Here is a 12,684-nt window from a genome sequence, read left to right as displayed (position 1 = left end):
GAGCCTGCTTCCTCCTCTCTCTCTGCCTGCCTCTCTGCCTACTTGTGATCCCTCTCTGTCAAATAAATAAATAAAATCTTAAAAAAAAAAACCATGAAAAGTGCAACACTCAACACAGGGTTGCGGGTTCAGAGGCCTCGGGGTTCAGAGGTTACAGAAAGAGGGAAGTTCCTCAGGCTCAGTGTTCTACACTGAGTGTTATACACCCCTCTGGGGGTGTGGGGACTTTAGCTTGTCCTGACATTGGCTGATGGGTCCCTGCTGCCCTGCTGTGTGTCACAGGAGTGCAGGAGAGAGAAAGGATGCAGCAGAAACCTGGAGGCCTAGGGCTCTGGGGTGAGAGGTCATGAAGCCAGAAGACAATGCCTAGAGGGGGCTGGAAAATTCCACTTGGCAGTGGGTGGGAATCCTTGTGTAAGAGTTTGTCGGCTCCTTGCTGGAACAAGAACAGATTTCACACACCTCTTGGCTTGTACCTCCAAAGTCTGGATTACTCATCACCAAGGCCCTAACCTTAGTTTTTGGCACAGAGGAGCTACCTAGTTAATTACTGAGTGGGCGTGGAAGGGAGCGAGGAGTGGGTGAGGAAGGAAGGATGGGGATAGAGAGAGACAAATGGCCAAAGCCAGGCAGGAAACTTGAGTAATAACAATGTGTTCAAATCATTGCACTGACCAGTGACGGCCAATAGAGCAAAGGGCTAAAGATGAGCAAGGTCAAATGGGGTGGAGTGGAGAGATGTTAAAATGATCAAGAATGGGTGGATGGGGACTGCTGCAGAGGACTGCCAGTTCTTTGTCAGTGATGTCACCGCAAGAGCTCTTGGCCTCCCCTGCTGTTTGTACCTGCTCCACTGCCTCTCCTGGAAGTCTTACCAGGAAGTATCTCACAAAACCTGCACAAAACCAAGCTCCCCTTCTTCTCCCCCTAAATTGCTCCCCTCTCTGCCGGTCTCAGAGGCATCTCTATCCACCCAGATCCCAGCAGGACAACCCAAACTTGAATGTGACCCCTTCCTCTCTTCCTACCTCACCGCCATCCAAGAAGTTTCAGAGATCACCTAGTCCTACCCAGAGATGTCTAAAGCACACTCCTTGTCAGACTCGAGTCAAGCAGTGTCCTAAGGCCAGAGGGGAAACTGAGTGTGGGGTGCTGGGGGGCTGGCAAGCAAAGACCAGAAGGTGGGTTGTAGGAAAGCTGGGGTCAGAGTTGGGAAGAGTAGTCCTGAACCCAGTCATCTGTGCAGGGATCCAGTGGAGAGATGAAGGAATAAGACCGAAGCTGGCTATGAGCCAGCTCCGAGCAGCCTGAAGGGTTGCACCGACCTGTGAAGCAGAGGGCTGGGTGGAGAGAGAGGGAGCGGGGAGCCTCTGCTTTGTGTGTGCCCACCACCCCACGAGATACAGAACCAACAGCACAAAGTCATCCCCCACCCCTGCACCAGCTGCCTGCCACAGGCCTTCCCACCTCTCACCTGCACCAGTTCACCTGTTCCTCCGTCTTTACTTCTAGCCTGCCCGCCAGTACCTGCTCCCCACCTCTGCACTGGACTGCAGTGATTTCCAAATGGAAAGATGTTTATCTGATATCAATAAAACATGTGAACCCAAATAATTTTCTAGTAGTCATTATTTTGGGAGAAACTGATCTAAAGGTGTGAATTATTACTCTATAGTTCATTCATTTTATAAAAGATTCTCAAAAGTATATCCATTTGAAAAACAGTGGCGTGTACTTTTATTAGACCAGTAATTTTTATAAAGATTTATTTATTTGAGAAATAGAGAGAATGAGCAAGAGGGGAGAGGGAGACAAAATCTCAAACAGATTCCATAATGAGCATGGAGCTAGACATGGAGCTCGATCTCATGACCCTGAAATCACAACCTGAGCCAAAACCAAGAGTTAATTGCTCAACTGACTGTGACACCCAGGCGCCTTATTAGACCATTATTTTCTATTTGATTTTCAGGCCCTTCTGGGTGCTCCTGTGGACTCAGGGACCCCTTGTAATGATGCAGACCTGTGGCTGGAAACAGTGCCTGGTGGAGAATTAATTCTGTTGGCTTAGCATGGTAGATTCAGGGTCGTAGCCGGTCATGCAGACTTTCCCTTCTGCTTCTGCAACAGGAAGAACCCCCTGATACTGAGTCTGGGAACACAGGGGAAAGTCCTACAGGACCAGCCAAGAGGTCCCTTGGCTTCGCACAGGACAGAAATCAAAGGCAAGCCAGAGAAAGTGAGAACGGAGTTTACTGGAATAGCATGAGTGACAGAGACGAGCGGATGAAATGTCTGGGAGACTCAGAAAGGAAATGAGAATGAGCCTCTTCCTCACTTTGGGTTAGGGGTTTATACTGGAAAAGGGCTCAGGGTACTGTTCCCCCAGGAATCCAGGGTAGCGTCAGTCAAAGGAGATTGTTGGGTGAATGACAAATGTCATTCTGTGGGCGCCTGGGTGGCTCAGTGGGTTAAAGCCTTTGCCTTCAGCTCAGGTCATGATCCCTGGGTCCTGGGATCGAGCCCCGCATCAGACTCTCTGCTTGGCAGATAGCCTGCTTTCCCCTCTTTCTCTGCCTGCTTCTCTGCCTACTTGTGATCTCTGTCTGTCAAATGAATAAATAAAATCTTTTTTAAAAAATGTAATTTTGTACATAACCAAAGGTGGGAATACTGAAGCCAGCATCAGCGGAGGCTTGCTTGGAGATAATGTCCTGGAACAAGTTTGGGACCCAGCTTTTCTTAGATGTTATCAGGTATTGGGGACCTAGGACAAAACTCAGAGGATGATTCACTTTCTTGCTTCTCCCCATGAAATGGGAACATAGCTTTGTTGGCTCGTTCAGAGGCAAAATGCGGAACGTGAGTAAACGGGACCCAGCTGAGGAACTGCGGAGAGGGAACCTTTCTGAAATGGAGTCCTGTCAGTTCCCCTACCTCAGTGTTCCCAATGCCGAGTTCGTTTTCAATGAGAATCACAAGTGTGACAATGTGCAGCCATGGAACAAAGGAGAAGATATTTCAGAGTGGAATGGGAACAGAGAGAGACTTCCCAAATATCAGCCAAGCGTTGCCACACAGTTCTCCCACGGGTGTTGGGGGTTCAAAAGGCAAGCTGGAGGCAAACCCCAAGCTAACACCCCCAAACCTCCCCCAGGTGGGAGATGTGTGACATTCCTCAAGCACTTCTGGCTGCTGGAGAACAAAGGAAGGGGAAAACCCAAAGGGTTGACTGATACAGATCACAGTCCCACAGGACATGCATCTCCATGAGTTTGGAATTGTCTCAACGATTTATAGGAAAAAAAGCAGTCTTATCCATAGCAGACCTCCAGAAATCATAGAGTCAATTTCCTGGGACCCTAATATCACCCTCCTTCCATAGGATAAGAAATTTTATATAATCACCCACTGCACACAACCCCAGTGCAGCTCTCTCTGCACATGGGTCCTGTCCCCAAGCTTTAATAAAAACACCTTTTTCCATCAAAAACATCTTAGGAATTCTTTCTTGACCATTTTCTCCAAACCCCAACTATCCCAAATTATTTGCCCCACAACGTGGGGCTTCGAGTCCTTTCGTCAGGACTCTGAGCCATGGTGCAAATTTGGTGAGTACTTCCTCTCTTCTTCCTTTGCTCTCACTCCAGGGGCATTTCAGAGAGTGTGATCTTATTGGAATATGTTCATGCCCATTGGTTAGGCTCCAATGCTCTAGCTAAAGGCTGATCTACAGGGCTGCCTTTTGCTGGAAGTTGGTACCCTGGCCAGGATGGTAATAAGACCTGGAAACTCGGTGCCCTCTCTTCATTCCTGACCTTACACAAAGCTGTCTGTCTTGGGCACAGGAGAGCACCTAAGTCCCAATCTTGACTCCCATGTGAGGTCTCCTCCTCCTCCATCCCTTTCCCATCTCTGGTCTAGTTGCTTCTGACCGTGGGACCTCCACTGGGAGCCCGCTGAAACCAGTACGCAATGGAATTAAAATCCAACCCAGGACCGAGAAGCTGACATGTAAGTTGACTATATGTGTTGGAATGTTACTTAGACCATTATGGATTTCTATCTTTACTGTCTTCTGTCAATGTCCTCTACTAACTATTTAAATTACAAAATTAGGTAATTTCCCCCTTGGAAAACCTTTCTAGGGTTCTCCAATGGTTAACAACTGCAGGTTTTTCGAGGCAAGGTAAAATAGGGCATGGCCTTCAAGACAAGGCATGGAGTCCTGGTCCATGCCCTAGCTCCCACTTTGCAGTCTAGAAAACGATGAGGAAGCAAGGGGTTGCTTGCCTTTCTCCTACATGGCCTTTGAGGGCAGGCAGTGATAATAGCCATTCCATCTGAGGGATGCTTCAGGTCACTTTGACACCAGGAATCTCTGTCATATCTTTTGTGGGATGCCACCTGGGAGTTGGGGGAGGGTTTCTTGGCTAATGGACCTTCTCTCTTCTTCAGTTCCCTGGACTCTCCATTGGAATGCTTTTTAATGCACTGGAATGATTTCAGGTTGCAAAATTTAAGAAAGTACTGATCTCCTGTAACACTGCAGGATCTGTCCCCTAGATCTCTCCTGCAGGAAGGGAACAGGGCAGATGGATGGAGGTACTCCAGATCCAGGGCTTCAGGGTCCTAACTCAGGACCCTGACCTAAGCGCCTCCTGCGGAACATGTTTGTTCACTTAACAAGGCCAATAAACTCTCTCCTGAAAGATTAAATAATAATTATTAAAATGGGCTTCCTCCTGACAGAACCCGGGATGGAGGAAACAGGCCCTCCCTAAGGAAGGGGAAGTTGACCCTCTCACTCTGCTTCCTCCTAACAGATGTGGGGGGGTTCCGTTCATCCAACTCCTGGGTTAATGTCTAGACTAACTGGAGCCACATAGAATGAGTTTGCAAGTTTTCCTTCCATTTCTATTTTTTGAAACAGCTTCAGTAGAGTACATATTAATTCTTCTTTAAATGGTTGGTAGAATTCCCCTGGGAAGCCATCTGGCCCTGGACTCTTGTTTCTTGGAGAGGTTTTTGATTAGTGTTCCAATTTCCTCGCTGGTTTTTGGTTTGTTCAAATTGCCTGCCTCTTCCTGTTTCAGTCTTGGGAATTTATAAGTTTCCAGGGATGTATCCATTTCTTCCAGATTTCCTAATATGTTGACATATAGATGCTGGTGATATGTTCTCACAATTGTCTCTATTTCCTCGGTATTGGTTGCGATCTCTGATCTTTCATTCACAATTGTTTTAATTTGGGTCCTTTCTCTTTTCTTTTGGGTCAGTCTGGCCAGAGGTTTATCGATCTTATTAATTCTTTCAAAGAACCAGCTTCTACTTTTGTTGATCTGTTCTATTATTCTTCCGGTTTTTGTTTCATTGATTCCGGCTCTGATCTTTATTATTTCTCTTCTCCTGCTTGGTTTAGGCTTTATTTGCCGTTCTTCCTCCAGGTCCTTTAAGTGTAAGGCTAGCTTGTGTACTTGGGATTTTTCTAATTTTTTGAGAGAGACTTGTATGGCTATGTATTTCTAAGAACCGCCTTTGCAGTATCCCAAAAGTTTTGAACCAATGTTTTTCATACTCATTAGTTTGCATGAATTGTTTAACTTCTTTAATTTCCTGGCTGACCCATTCATTCTTTAGTAGGATGTTCTTTAACCTCCAAGTGTTTGAGTTCCTTCCAAATTTCTTCTTGTGATTGAGTCCCAGTTTCAAAGCACTGTGTTCTGAAAATATGTAGGGAATAATCTCAGTGACCCAGTATGTGGTCTATTCTGGAGAAAGTTCCATGTGAGCCCAAGAAGAATGAATATTGGGTTACCACCTTACACCAGCTAGACTGGCTAAAATTAACAAGACAGGACACAATAGGTGTTGGTGAGATGTGGAGAGACAGGAACCCTCCTACACTGCTGGTGGGAAGCTGGTACAGCCACTCTGGAAAGCAGTAAGGAGGTTCCTCAATACATTAGAAATAGAGCTACCCTAGGACCCGGCAATTGCACTACTGGTTATTTATACCAAAGATACAGATGTAGGGAGAAGAATGGGCATATACACTCCAGTGTTCATAGCAGCAATATCCACAATAGCTGAACTGTGGAAGGAACCAAGATGTCCTTCAATGGACGAATGGATAAAGAAGATGTGGTTCATATATACAATGGAATATTACTCGGCCATTAGGAAGGATGAATACCTACCATTTTCATCCACATGGATGGAACTGGAGGGGATTATGCTGAGTGAAATAAGCCAAGCAGAGAAAGACGGTTACCATATGGTGTCACTCATTTGTGGAACATAAGGAATAGCGCAGAGGACCACAGGGGAAGGGAGGGAAAACAGAAAGCGAAGAAATCAGAGAAGGAGACAAACCATGAGATATTCTGGACTCTGGGAAACAAAGTGAGGGTTGCAGAAAGGACAGGGGGTGAAGGGATAGGGTAACTGGATGAAAAAGCAATAAGGAGAACATGTGAAGAGCACTGAGTGTTTTATGCAACTGATGAATCATTGACCACCACATCAAAAACAACTGATGTACTGGGGCACCTGGGAGGTTCAGTGGGTTAAGCCTCTGCCTTCGGCTCAGGTCATGATCTCAGGGTCCTGGATTTGAGCCCCACATTGGGCTCTCTGCTCAGCGTGGAGCCTACTTCCCCCTCTCTCTCTGCCTGCTTCTCTGCCTACTTGTGATCCCTCTCTCTCTGTCAAATAATAATAAAAAAAAATCTTGAAAAAAAAACCTGATGTACTGTATGTTGGCTAATTGGACTCAATATAAAAGTAACAGAAGGGGCGCCTGGGTGGCTCACTCTGAGCTCAGAATGGAGAAACCTCTTCCTCTGCCTCAGTCAGCACCTCACCTTTTCTGCTCCCCCACAACCCAGTGTTCCTCCTGTTTACTGACGGTCCAATAAGCTCGTGCTATCTCTGCAGCAATTTGTTAGAAAAAAGATGACTTAAAGGGGTGCCTGGGTGGAGTGGGTTAAAGCCTCTGCCTTTGGCTCAGGTCATGATCCCAGGGTACTGGGATTGAGCCCCGCAATGGGCTCTCTGCTCAGCAGGGAGCCGGCTTCCTCCTCTCTCTCTCTCTCTCTGCCTCTCTGCCTACCTGTGATCTCTGTCAAATAAATAAATAAAAATATTTTAAAAATAACTTAAAATGATGGTTAATTTCATCTATCTCAAGATGTTCATTGGTCATTGTTAAGATAGCTTTCAATGTCTTTGGTAACCTGAAACTTTAAAGTGTTGCTCGGATGGTAAATGAGATTGAAATTGTTGGATATCTACAGGGGCCCTGAAATGAATGGATTTTAAAAGCACACTGGTATAAGACTGAAATTCTGCTTTTCTCTCTCTTTAAAAAGACCTCGGTGTTTTTTGTTTTTTTTTTTTTTTTTTTACTGTTTGCCCAGAAAACCAAGTTTTCTATATTTTGTCTTTATCGGGTTTTTAATTAATCAATTAAAACTCTTCATTCAACATTAAAGGAGCTGAGTTTTGCTAACAACCATATAACCCAACATACTTGTCTTTGAAGTCTCTCATTGCCACCTTAGTTAAATAATTAAATTTTAAGTTTTATAATGATCTGTAATCCTATTTGGGCATGTGCTTTGTAACTTTCTGAGGGTTTTAACAAACTTGCCCCATTCCCTGCCATAACAGATGATCCTTTTTGCTCAAGGAGACTCCCATATGTTATCAACTCCAGATACAGCTGCCTCAGCCTTTCCTAACTCCTATTCATTCCTCAACTGAGTAATCTTAACCCATAGGTAGGGACACATCTCCCATCTCCACCCCCATCCAGCAGGATGCTGCTCCAGAAGATGACACCGACCCCCCAGCAATCTTAAAGATTTAAGGGTCAAATCTGTTCAGGGGCGAAAATGATGAGGGAAACAAAGGTGAGAGAAACGTAGCTTAAATTAAATATTACAGCTTGCAGCCCACGGACTCTTGAAACCTATAGAGCATGGCCCTTCCCAAGGAACTCAGGGCTGCCTTAGTGCCCTAATGTTTACATTTTATTAAAGACGAAAAGTAACCTGACCTTAGCAATGGCTATCCCCTCAAGGTCCTGAAAGCCTTGCTCCCCAATTCCTTATGGTATCCCTAACACAAATTAAAAAGTATATAATGAGCCACTTCTCACGACCCCAGTGCAGCTCCTTCTACCCACAGGTCCTGTCCCATGCTTTAATAAAAACACCTTTTTGCACCAAAGACCCTTCAAAAATTCTTTCTTAGCTGTTTGCTCACAAATCCAAAACTTCCAGATTTCATCAAAAGGCGTCTTAAACTTCATGCATCCCAAAAACTGAACTTGTCTTCCTGTGACCACAGTGTCAATCTCTCAGATCCCTTTAAACGGAAACCTTCTGACTTGGTTTTCCTTGCTCTTCTTGTGGTAAATTGCCAGATCCAGTTGCTTCTGATGTGATCTGATGCAGTGTGGGGTCTGGAAGTGAGTGGTCCAGAAAGAATTCTTGAGATGTTTTGGGTTAAAAAAAAAAAAGTGGCATTATCAAAGCACAGGGACAGGACCCACAGACAGAAACAGGTGCCCTGGGGGAGTGAGGAATAATTGTTTATACAGCTTTGGGTTGGGAGGGGCAGGCATAAACTAAGTTTTCAACAGGATTTTCACATTTTTTTAAAAAAAAATATTTTATTTTTTCAGTGTTCCAAGATTGATTGTTTATGCACCACACCCAGTGCTCCATTCATTACGTGCCCTCCATAATACCCACCACCAGGCTCACCCAAACTTCCCACCCCCTCGCCCCCGCTCCCCTCCAAAACCCTGTTTGTTTCTCAGAGTCCACAGTCTCTCATGGTCTATCTCCCTCTCCGATTTCCCCCAACTCACTTCTCTTCTCCATCTCCCCATGTCCTCCGTGTTATTCCTTATGCTCCACAAGTAAGTGAAACCGTATGATAAGTGACTCTCTCTGCTTGACTTATTTCACTCAGCATAATCTCCTCCAGTACCTTCCATGCTGATACAAAAGTTGGATATTCATCCTTTCTGATGGAGGCATAATATTCTATTGTATATATGGACCATATCTTCTCTTTCCATTTCTCTGTTGAAGGGCATCTTGGTTCTTTCCACAGTTTTGCGATTGTGGCCATTGCTGCTATGAACATTGGGGAACATACGGCCCTTCTTTTCACTACATCTGTATCTTTGGGGTAAATACCCAGTAGTGCAATTGCAGGGTCATAGGGTAACTCTATTTTTAATCTTTTAAGGAATCTCCACACTGTTTCCCAAAGTGGCTGCACAAACATGCAAGTTGGTGCAAGATTTTCACATGTTCAAGAAGACTGTCAGGGGCACCTAGGTGGCACATTTGGCAAGCTTCTGCCTTTGGCTCAAGTCATGACCCCAGAGTCCTGGGATAGAGGTTTCCCCCGCCCCTTGCTCAGCGGGGAGCCTACTTCTCCCTCTGCCTGCGGCACCCCCTGCTTGTGGTCTCTCCTTCTCTCTCGGACAAATAAATAAAATCTTAAAAAAAAAAAATAAATAAAAAAGGAAGACGACAACGACGGCTGTTTATCCCTCATAAGGTGGGTCCACCAGAGAAAGGCGGACCCTGCCTGCCTGGAGTGTCTGCAACTGGCGGCGGGAGGCCACGGACTTTCATCTTCGTCTCCTCTGTTGTCCGCGCGTTTTGGGGGAAGGGGCCGGCTCAGTCTGGAGCCTCCACACAGCCCGAGACAGAGCTGGGGAGCAGGGGTTTAGGTTTGCGGGTCTGGAGCCCCCACACAGCGCGAGACAGGGCTGGGGAGCGGTGTTTAGGTTTGCAACTGCCCTTGGAAATAGCAGCGCGGCAGCGGGCAGCTGGTCCAGCCCCGGCTGGACTGCCGGGTCGAAGACTGCCGGGCGAGGGGGCCAGGGAGCAGCCGCCCGGGGGCCTGGGAGGGACTGGGTAGTAGCACCGCTCGCAAATATCGCTGAGCACGCGGTGCAGCAGCTCCGACCCACGGTTCTGTTGCCCTAGCTCCGGAGGGGGCCCAGGAATCAGCATACCGAGCAAACACCCCAAGACCCACACACAGAGTGCATAAAGAGACCCACCCACCCACAAGGCAGGTTCTCCCCAAGCGCGCCTCGCGTCTCCCAGGCAACGGGCCGGCGGCGCGCTGTGATGACGTCGACGGGCGGACGGTGGCCGGGAGGCGTGCGGCGCTGTCAACCTGCCTATCTGGGCGGTGCTCGCCTTTGGATGTCTGTCACGCCCCAGAGGACATTCGTCGGGCGCCTGCTGTGTGCGCTGGACGGTGTGGGGACCCAGCGACCAGGAGGGACGGCGAAATTCAAGGTCGGGTCCGTGGGGCCGGGGGCCCAGCGGCGCGGGCGGCGCTGGCGGCTCAGGGGCGGGGGGCCTACCGGGAGGGGTGGGCGTGGGGGGGTGGCTTGTGCAAAGGCCCCGTGGCACACCGGTTCCCTGCCAGAGCTGCTGGGGGCGAGACTGCCGGCGCCTGGACCTGGCAGATCAACTGGAGAGATAGTCTGAGGAGGTCAGACATTGTCCCCCAAGGTAGCCACAGAGCTGTCACCTAAAGGGAGAATGATCAGTCTGCATTTTAGTCACCTCTCTGCTGCTGAGAGGAAAACTGACTAAAGGCGGCTGTAGCTATTGTAATGATGTCTTGCGGCGACTGGGAACTGCAGCAGACTAGACACTAGACACTAGACTAGCATGACTAGCACCCTAACACACAGAGGGGTAAAGTGACTGGCTAAGTGCTCCCAACTCAGAAGTGCTAATGTTGGTGTCTCACGCCAGGCATTCTGGCATCAAACTCCTTGGTCACCACGGCGAGACCATCATGTAGTTATGTGGGTGACCTCATGTGGCATGGAGTCCTAGGGGCCTCCCTGGCTGCTTAGGATCTTGGGATTTGAGGTTGGGTGTGCTAACAGCTGTGGATCTCAGGCAACTTCTTCCATCTTACAGGCTTCCATTCACTCACCTGCTGAGAGCACTTCGAATTGTGAGCACCGCTGAGATCATGTAGCTGCTTAACATTCACCTACAGTCAGGGATTGCTCGATGATTGGACAGTCTTGTCATCGGTTTAATAGTTGTGTAGGGAAGAAAGGATTCAGTAGGTGTTAGAGAGCTGCAGTTGGGGGCTTGGTAACCAATCAGTTCTGGAGGCAGAGAAGGGAATTCCAGCATGGCACTCAGGCTTATTGCTCCGGTAACCCAGGGCTGCGGAGCCCTTGGTTGGACCATTCAGAGCTCGAGGGCTTCTAGATTGTGTGTGTGTGTGGTGGCGGGGGATGGGGGAGGTTTCCCAGGAAACTGCTGGACTGACCTTGCAGACCTGTAGGGTCCTGTCTGGGAGCCCTCGATGCATCGGGGACAATGTCAGCAGGTGATGAAGAGTGAGTGTGGCTGAGACTGAGAGTCTGCAGGGAGCTCGAGGGGAGCAGGAAGGGACACCTGGTGTGGTGTCCTGGACCTCAGGGAGGGAGCATGATGGGTGACCAGGATGCATCGAGGGCAGGGAAGTCCAGAAAGATAAGAATTCCCCTTGGACTTCATAGCTTGCATTTTGGAGCACTGGAATTCTGCTAAGAGTGTGGCTTACCTTTAGAAAAGTCTTGTTTGGTTGAGACATAACACACTATACAATCCATCCACAGCCATCCAGTGTGGTGCGACCACCACTACTTTTTATTTCCAGAATGCCTTCATCACTCCAGAAGAAATCTTGGCCCCATTAGGAGTCATTCCCCAGCTGATGGAAGCCGCCAGTCTGCTTTCTCTGTGTATTTGCCCACACTGAACGTTTTGTTAAAGCAGGCTCATGCAATATGTGATCTTTGGTGTGTGACTTCTGTCACTTGACCTAGCACTGTCAAGGTTCATCCAGTGATATTTTATTGTATGGATAAACTACATTTTGTTTATGCATTCGTCAGTTGTTGGACATAGGGTTGTTTCCACTTTGGGGGAGTTATAAATAAATAATGCCATGATGAACATTCGTGCACAAAGTTTTGTGTGGCTATTTCTTTCCATTTTTCTTGGGTGGGTACCTGTGAGTGGAGTTGCCGGGTCATGTGGTGGCTATGTAGCTGAGCTTTTGAAGAACCATCAGACTTTCCCAAAATGGTTGTGCCCTTCTGCCTTTGCACCAGCAAGGAACGAGGGTATGAGGTTTCCACTGTCTGCACGTTCTGTCTCTGCACTTTCTCATCAATGCATGTTACTGGCTGTCATTTTGATCCTGGACATCATAAGGGAGGTGAGGTGGTGTCCCATCATGGTTTCGGTTTGCCCTCCTGGATGGCTAATGACGCTGAGCATCTCTTCACGTGCTCCTTGGCCATCTGTCTATCCTTGGAGAAACCTATTTGAGGCCTTTAAATTGGGCTATTTGGCTTTACTATTAAGATTCTTAATATAGTCTGGAAGCCTCTCCCTTATCAATAAATGATTTGCAAAACCTTCCTTTCTCTGGGTTGCCTTTTCACTCACTCATGGGTATTCTTTACAGCAAAAGTTTTTGATTTTGATGAAGTTTAATCAATCTACTTTTATTGCTTGTGCTTCTGATGCCGTGTCCAGGAAGGTGTGATCTCACTAAAGGTAGTGAAGGTTTAGTCCTACCTTACCTTCTTTGAGGTTTTAGTGTTAGATCCTACATTGA

At 47.4% G+C, this 12,684-nt stretch overlaps 1 protein-coding gene across 1 annotated transcript in view; it reads left to right on the top strand.

Annotated features, from left to right (window-relative positions):
* The first annotated feature begins 10,170 nt into the window (after nt 1-10,170).
* The window catches only part of ACOX3 (acyl-CoA oxidase 3, pristanoyl), a 38,500-nt gene continuing 35,986 nt past the window's right edge, over nt 10,171-12,684 (top strand). The window contains exon 1 of the mRNA XM_082727511.1: nt 10,171-10,340. The gene's annotated coding sequence lies outside the window, so the exon portion shown is untranslated. The remainder of the gene's footprint in view (nt 10,341-12,684) is intronic.

Source organism: Mustela nivalis, assembly GCF_964662115.1.
Source record: "Mustela nivalis genome assembly, chromosome: 4".
NCBI lineage: Eukaryota > Metazoa > Chordata > Mammalia > Carnivora > Mustelidae > Mustela > Mustela nivalis.
The sequence above is the reverse complement of the archived record's forward strand: the minus strand, read 5'-3'. Positions and strand labels throughout refer to the sequence as shown.